Source organism: Boleophthalmus pectinirostris, unplaced genomic scaffold (assembly GCF_026225935.1).
Source record: "Boleophthalmus pectinirostris isolate CB_2022bp ecotype Guang Dong unplaced genomic scaffold, ASM2622593v1 HiC_scaffold_531, whole genome shotgun sequence".
Lineage (NCBI taxonomy): Eukaryota > Metazoa > Chordata > Actinopteri > Gobiiformes > Gobiidae > Boleophthalmus > Boleophthalmus pectinirostris.
In genome coordinates this window covers 973-9,263 of record NW_026571417.1, presented here as the reverse complement: position 1 = coordinate 9,263, position 8,291 = coordinate 973, and the positions used below count along the sequence as shown (strand labels likewise).

Here is an 8,291-nt window from a genome sequence, read left to right as displayed (position 1 = left end):
ATTAAGATTTAAAAGTACAACAGTGAACAGTTATTTTGTCAAGTAGTCTGCACTGAAATGGAAGGATGTTGTTTTTTGTAGCTCCCTCTGTTTTACTGCGTTGTACAGTATATTACTGTAGTACATTTGATGATATCACATCACAGTACTTCAGTTATATCCAAAGTAACAAACAGAGAACAGGGAAAGACTGTAAAGCACAACATTTATCAACTGTTAACAGAAAAGTATTTTATATATATTTTTTTTTAGGAGAAGTCTTCTCAGGTCACAGAACTCAAGTCCAAGTCAAGTCCCAAGTATCACTTCATTTTAAGTCAAATCTCAGGTCCTAAAAATAGTGACTCAAATCTAACTTAAATCCAAGTCACGACTTGCAAGTCCCACCTCTGTCTGGTCTGTTTGTTATGAGGAGGAAACATTATCACACAGATCAGAAAACAGTGTAATAAGAGCCATTTAAACCAATCAGAAATCATCCTGAGCATCAGCGTAATGTGTAGCTGGGTAAATAATCAAAACCAACACACCCGCTCATTCCAAGTAACTCTTCACCTGGGATAGATATTACTTTACACTGTTATATCTATTACATCAATTATATCTGCAACTGAACTGAAACTATTGTAATTAATGTTTTCTTCTTCTTCTTCATAAACAATGGTCTATCTCTGAGTCACACTAAAACAAATCAAACTACTCACTTGACGTGGCTCCATTCACGAGTGTCCCCATGACAATGATCACAGCACAAATGTTCATGGTGAACACAGCTGCACAGCTCTTCACACAGATACAGAAGGTTCCTCTGGAAAATGGGTGGAGGCTTCAAACAGACACACACTCTATAGAAAAATATATTTGCACTTTTAATTTGAAAGTCCGACCCTTTTCCTCTTCGACGAGTCACGAGTCTCCAGGTAGATCTGAATCACACACACCTGAAAAAAAAAAAAAAAGGTTGCTGGATTAGCTTAAATATGGAATCATTTGTGTGCAAATAAAATCATGTTAAGGCGTCGAAACTTATTCGATCCCCTCTACCATATTTTTCTCAGAACATGAACATAACTTTTTCATGTTGATGAAACGTGATCAAATTATGCTAAATACACATATTTATCTGACGTTACCTTATCATGAAAATGTACCTTTTTATTATTTTATTTGTTATATATTATTTAATCCTGTCGACACAAATACTTTAATATGTCAAATGTCCTTAAAGGGTTTTAAAGTAAAAGAATACATAAACAATCTTTAGTTTTCCACAGTTCTCTATTATCTTAAACAGAATCAAACACAGAGCACAGGTACAGTGACTCACAGTTTGGAGCTGGACAGTGTGAGGACTTATTCCAGTGAAGACACTCTGGTCTCTGTGGACACAGGAATAACACATGATTACATTATGATGATCTACTCTGTGTTTTACATGTTTAAAGATACTTAAAGCACTTATTACTCTCTAATACAATAATGGAACAGAACAGAATCATGTGAACATTAGAATTGTACAAGCCCCATGTGTTTCTCTCACATGCTTGAATGACAAAGAACCTTGAACCTTCTTCCTCAAAACACAGGAACAGGTAGAGCATCTGGTATAAAGTCCTCCTAGTGCCACATCACCCTGTAGAAGAAACATGATAATGGTTTCACAAGGAAGTATATGTTAAAAAAATAGAATTCTTTTCAATTGAGTGCTGTCAAAAATATCTGGTTATTAACAAGTTAACGCAAAACCATTTTAACAGCGGTCATTTTTTTAATTGCAAGATTAACGCTCTTTGTGACCTAGTGAACTAGTTTTTACATAAGCTGTGACCACTGCAAGTAATGTTATAAAAACTCCTTCGTGTCATAACCAGGTGACAGTGGACGATACCATACTTAATAGTTTTTACTATATTTTAATAGTTCCATACTTTCCACACAGGCACATGGACACCACAACTAAAAATAAACTTACTGCAGCCATAGCCAAATGGGTTGCTACTGCATGTAGGCCTGTTAACATTGTGGAGGACGAGGGTCTAACTGAGATCATTAACGTCACATTAAACAACTGGACCTACCAAGTTTCTTCCAGAGCCACTATCATAAGTCACATAGAGAATTTGTACAAAACTGAGGAGCCCCAGGTTGGAGGAGGTGGGCCAAAGAACAGCACGATTGCTCATGTACACACACACACAGACTTCTCTATACAATCCCTGTTAGGTGCGCTGATGTTACTCATACGAGAAAAACACAAAATAAAATCCCCTGCAAAACATACAGTGAATCCACTTTTACCTTTGATAAAGACTGTGGACAGCAACAGAAGTTCTGGAGCCGCTCTCCTCCTGCTGTCCTCACCGCTCCGTGCTGCTATTATATCCATAAACTCACAGAGGAGCGCGCAGGACTCATATCTGCCTCACTATATAATTCAGAATGAAAACAATTCCAACATATCTTTTTCAGGGTTAAAAAATTCACCAGCATTAAAATGAAGATAAATCTGATGAAACTAATTGTCTTCCATAGAAAACATATAGGTCATTTACAATAATTCGAAATAAAGGAATCTTTGTAAGCTACAATTACCAAGTGTTGGTCAATGATGTTTATGTCTCTATATTTATATCTCTTATATATTTAGAGGTACTCAATTGGTGGTCTACTGTCTGGATCCTTACCCAAATGCAATGACAAAGCATGCATAATGCAATGCATAATGAAGAAGAAAAAACATATAAGTTGCACCGGACTATAAGTCGCACTTTTTTGGGGAAATGCATTTTATAACATCAGAGACCAAGAACACACATTTTAACTTGAGAGGCAAGTTGCAGTAATAAAAATAGAACAGAGAACAACAGGCCATTAACGTGAGATATTACATTAGGTTTTATGTCAGATATTAAGTCAGATAGCTATAGCATAAACAACGCAACATAACAAGTTTAACTAAATCCATTGAATTCTTCACCCTCTGTGTCACTTCTGAGCAACTCCACGGCATCCAGAGTTCATTATTTTAATAGATCCATGAGTAAACGGGGCGCCGCTTCCTCATCTGTGTAGCTATAGTCAGACTCTGCATAAGTTCCAATTAGAATTATTTCAGCCTTTCTGAATCCCGACAGGATGGTTTCGGTTGTCACTAAAGTCCAGATTTGATCGATCCATCCAATGACTTCCAGGAAAGTTACACGGTGCATCCTCCGGGTTGCCGTGAAGCTGTGTTCTCCATCCCCGCTTTTTGCCAGTCCAAACTTTCTTTTTGCTGCTCATGAACGTTTTAAATGTTCTGTGGTACAGAAGCATTGGTGCGATCGACTGACATGATCCAGACAGAAGAGCGGCTCTACAGGACGCATGCGCAGTGACAGCGTACAGGAGGAATGGGAGCAGAGCGCCCTTAGCTTAGCTAGACGCAGCTTAGCTATACCTAGCCATCTAGCTCGTGTATTTATAGTTCAAATGTTCCATGTGGATTTACTACATTTTTGTTAGAAGTTTTAAGTTTGGAAATACACCGAGACTTTTTCAGACCCTGGAAACACTGTACATTTGGTAAGTGGGCCTTTTGAGTTTGTAATTGAGTAGCCCTGGTCTAGAAGATGAAGCACGTACTGCACTGACGTAAGCGCGTTCTGCCGGCGGCGGGCACGCACAGTGCTTTTGTTGTCAAGTGCATCTTTTGAGTGATGCGCGCTCTCTGCAAACTTTGCAAAACTTGGCTGCGATCATAAACTTGTATCTGAGACCTTTAATCGAGGATTTCTGGATAAAAGAGGCAAAAGTCTGACAGAATTTCACCCAGACTTTGACTAACCACCTTCTGCATAAGACTACGAGACATTTGTGAGGAACACGTGAGGTTTGTCATTATGTTACTCAAAAAGCAATCATTAGTCAAGCAAATGCCCCTTTATCAATGTCTAGGTCATGTTTATTTTATATTTATTTCAAGAAATGTGAGCTCTCGTGCTTCTAATCTCCTAAATATCTGCTGTAGGTGTCATGTTTTTTCCCCGTGACTCCACATGTAGAAAAGTAACCTTAGCAAATAAAACATGTATTGAGGTACTAGAGGAGGACTCCTGCTGCTTTTATTGGAACATTGTAGTTAAGCATGCAGGCCTTTTCCCAAATGGTTTAGGCTAAAATTATTTTTTTTAAAGATACACCTGATTTTCTTGGACTGTGACAAAATGAGATTACACATCACTTCGCCTACAGTCCACTGTATTGTTCCATTAAAATTAGCCCATACCCAGAATTTTGAAGTATACTGACAAGTCTTGAATTTTCAGTAGAATTTCCTTGTGCTTTTTAGCATTGTTAGGTTTCACAGGTTGACAATATAAATGGTATAACTTACATGACAATTTCCACATGTCAAATGAAAGCGTATTTTGAGCTAAATTAAAGATGCACCATTTCTTGTATAGTGCCAAAATGAATGGGTATGTTCATAGACTGGGTTAAGTGATCTCCAGTCAATTGGGGGTCTTAGAAGTTGTCTATAGAACAAACAAAAAGGAGTTTAAAGTCACATTTACCTAACTTTAATAACAATATAGTCTACTACTTTTAATACATTATAAGAATACAGTTATTATATATGAAATATACCAAAAAAGTAAGGTGAAAAGTAACCTTGGGGAAAAGCGGAGCCCATAACTATCTGACCTGATATTAAGAACATTACTAAGTTTCCTCATATGGCTTTGTAAAGAATTATTAACCAATGCTGTTTTCTGCAAATTGTCGAGCCAACTAAACCCTAAAGAGGGCAGTGATTGAGTGAGAGACTTGTCATTGGTGATAACCCTCGGTGATCCATGATGCACAGAGTGCAGGTTGTGCAGAGTGAATGACCAAACATGCATATCACCATAGTCCAGAATAGACAGAAAAGTTGCTTGCACTGTTTTTTTCTTAGCACTGAAAGAAAAGCAATGTTTGTGTCTAAAATAGAAACCAATCTTTAGTTTGAGTTTTTTAGCCCTTGTTACATTATTGGTTGCTACACCCCTCTTGTAATGTGTTAATGTGTTAATTAGGGATGGGCCAATAAACCATAATATAATTTATCGTGATAAAAAACTGCAGACAGTAATTGTTCATGGGACATTTCTATAATTGTGATAATCGCTAATAGAGATAAATGCTATTCTAACAGCAGAATGGGTTGTTTTTATTTATAACAAAGTACAGTCATTTAAATATGTAAATATAAGCTGTTTTAACGGTCAGCAACTTGAATAATTATGGTGATATAATCCTTAATCACATTTATTTTCGCCATAATAATTGCAACACCAAATTTGAATCTGGCCTGATGCCGAGTGTTAATTGAACTCTTTATGTTCTCAACTCTGGTTTTGCTGGACTCTTAAGCTGTGAGCTCTGGTAGCACTGGTATTTGACACATTCTGTTTCTCTCCACAGATCCGTGCGGTCCTTGGCCCGGTGATCCATCAGGCGTCCAGACGTCCTGCACAGGAGCTCGCCTCTCGCTCTACGTCCTCACACACAAACACACACACGCACATACACACACAAACATTACAAACTCCTATTTCCACGATGCCTTCTCCTACTCCTCAGTTCAGCTTTTCTGTGCTGCCTTCTTCTTTTGTTTTTAGTGACCCCGTGTTACCCCCTAGGCCTGCTGCTGCCGCTGCTGCTGCCCGCCGCCCTGTGCCTGCCGCTGCTGTGCGCCCTGTGCCCGCTGCTGCTGCTTCGCCGCCCTGTGCCCGCTGCTGCTGCTCGCCGCCCTGTGCCCGCTGCTGCCGCCCATCGCCCTGTGCCTGCCGCTGCTGTGCGCCCTGTGCCCGCTGCTGCTGCTCGCCGCCCTTTGCCCGCTGCTGCTGCTGCGCACCCCAGGCCTGTCCCTGCTGCTGCCGCCAGGGGCCTTCAGGTAATCCCTCTCCCTGATGCTAGGCTTTCTGGTTTCAGGCGTCCACACTGTGCTCCTCAGTCTCGGAAGCGCCCCGCTTGTGCCGAGCCCGCTCGCCCTGCGAAGGTTCCGAAGGTTTCCTCCTCTTCTCCTGCCCCTGCCCCTCTTCTCCCGCTGGAGGAGTTGGATGCTGCCCGCCTGTTCCCTGGACCTAGGCCGGACTGGGTGGTGCAGATGGACGACTACCTGGAGGAGCGCAAGAGGGACTGGAAGGAGTGGAAAAGGTCAAGTGAGCCACAGAGGCCTTTTATTGCAGTAAGACAGAAGTACTCCTTTTATTTTAAGAACTGATCCTTCTTCGGTTTATGTTTCAGTCACAGAAGAGGATCTGGAGTCTTGCAGCAAATGCAAAAACAACAAAACAAAAAAAAAACATATTGTTGTTATGTTGTAAATAGTTTGCCGTGTGTGTTTTTGTGTAAACATTTTTAGATAGGTTTTGTGTGGTGTGATTTTTATGTTGTAAATAGTTTGCTGTGTGTTTTAGTGTGAACATTTTTAGATAGGTTTTGTGTGGTGTTATTATTATGTTGTAAATAGTTTGCCGTGTGTGTTTTAGTGTAAACATTTTTAGATAGGTTTTGTGTGGTGTGATTTTTATGTTGTAAATAGTTTGCTGTGTGTTTTAGTGTGAACATTTTTAGATAGGTTTTGTGTGGTGTTATTATTATGTTGTAAATAGTTTGTGTGAAAAAAATATAAAAATGACAAAAATGTTAGATACATTTAGAGAGAGAGAAAGGTTCTTCATGTTTTGCTGCAGCAAATGCTGCAGTTTTCCAGCAACATTTTCACTGCACTTCTCTGTGGCCTTTGTGTGTCAGCCAAAGTTCTCAGTGCAGTTTAACAGACCGACTGGTCAGGTAGGGTCAGCAGATCTCTGTCAGGTAAGTTTTTATATTGATAGTATTAAATTATTGAAGCACAGTGCATTTATTTGTCTGTTTTTCTTCCAGTGAGATGGAACTTTGCAGTGCAGAGTGTGGAGAGGAGGAGTGGAGGAGGACGAGGCTTCTATCCGTATTGTCATACAAAATACAGGTACACTGGAGACAACTATGAACTGTATTTGTCCCTCCTCCAAGTTTTTTGTATATCTGTCTTTTTTTCATAGGCACAAAAATGGGAGACATGTCAAAGCAAAGAAGTCAATGTGAAAAGAAACCAAGGGATTCAGTGGGACATAAGTACTCGCATAGCTCATGTTCCCAGAGTCTGCCTGGGTCCAGGCTGGGTCAGGAGGACTGCTGAGGTCTTGAGGCAGGACCATCCAGTTCAAGAGACAAAGCACCATGGTCTGTGTGCTCCACGCTTCTACATACAGTATTTACTCTGTCATTGCCCTTTGCAGCAAGTAGTCAATTTAATTTATTTATTTTTTAGCTTTCAACACCAGCCAGATGTGATCCTGCAGAAAAAGAGGAGGAAGGGAAAAATGTCAGAGTGACAAAAACAATATACAGTACAGGTAAGTTTTTATATTGATAAGTATTGAATTATTGAAGAACTGTTTCATTTATTTGTCTGTTTTGTTTACAGTGAGATGGAATTTTACAGTGCAGACTGGAGAGGAGGAGTGGAGGACGAGGCTTATATTGTCATACAAAATACAGGTACACTGGAGACAACGATGAACTGTATTTGTCCCTCCTCCAACTACATTGTACATTTGTGTTTGTTTTTCATAGGGACAGAAATGGGGAGCACGTCAAACTGTAGGCAACTTGTACAGAACCATGTGCAAAGATGCACTGAGACACTTGAGACATGCACTAAGACATTTGCAATTTGATGAAATCAATGAAAAATGACATTCTGAGATTTGCCCTACTTGCTCTTTGCAGCAAGTAATCAGTTTTTTTTTTTTTTTTTTTTTTTTTTTGAGCTTCCAACACCAGCCAGATGTGATCCTGCAGCAAGAGAGGAGGAAGGGAAAAACAGTGACACTGACACAAGCAACTAAAATACAGTACAGGTAAGTTTTTATATTGATAAGTATTGAATTATTGAAGAACTTTCATTTATTTGTCTGTTTTGTTTACAGTGAGATGGAATTTTACAGTGCAGAATGGAGAGGAGGAGTGGAGGACGAGGCTTATATTGTCATACAAAATACAGGTACACTGGAGACAACGATGAACTGTATTTGTCCCTCCTCCAACTACATTGCACATTTGTGTTTTTTTTTCATAGGGACAGAAATGGGGAATATGTCAAACTGTAGGCAACTTGTACAGAACTGTGCGCAAAGATGCACTGAGACACTTGAGACATGCACTAAGACATTCGCAATTTGATGAAATCAATGAGAAATGACATTCTGAGATTTGCC

General features: G+C 39.6%; 1 long non-coding RNA gene across 1 annotated transcript; it reads left to right on the top strand.

The window, feature by feature from the left end:
• The first annotated feature begins 6,494 nt into the window (after nucleotides 1–6,494).
• Nucleotides 6,495–7,939, top strand: LOC129411670 (uncharacterized). The gene is made up of 5 exons (XR_008633406.1): nucleotides 6,495–7,000; nucleotides 7,074–7,254; nucleotides 7,343–7,427; nucleotides 7,499–7,572; nucleotides 7,648–7,939. It is a non-coding gene; the product is annotated as an uncharacterized LOC129411670 (long non-coding RNA).
• Nucleotides 7,940–8,291: the final 352 nt, after the last annotated feature.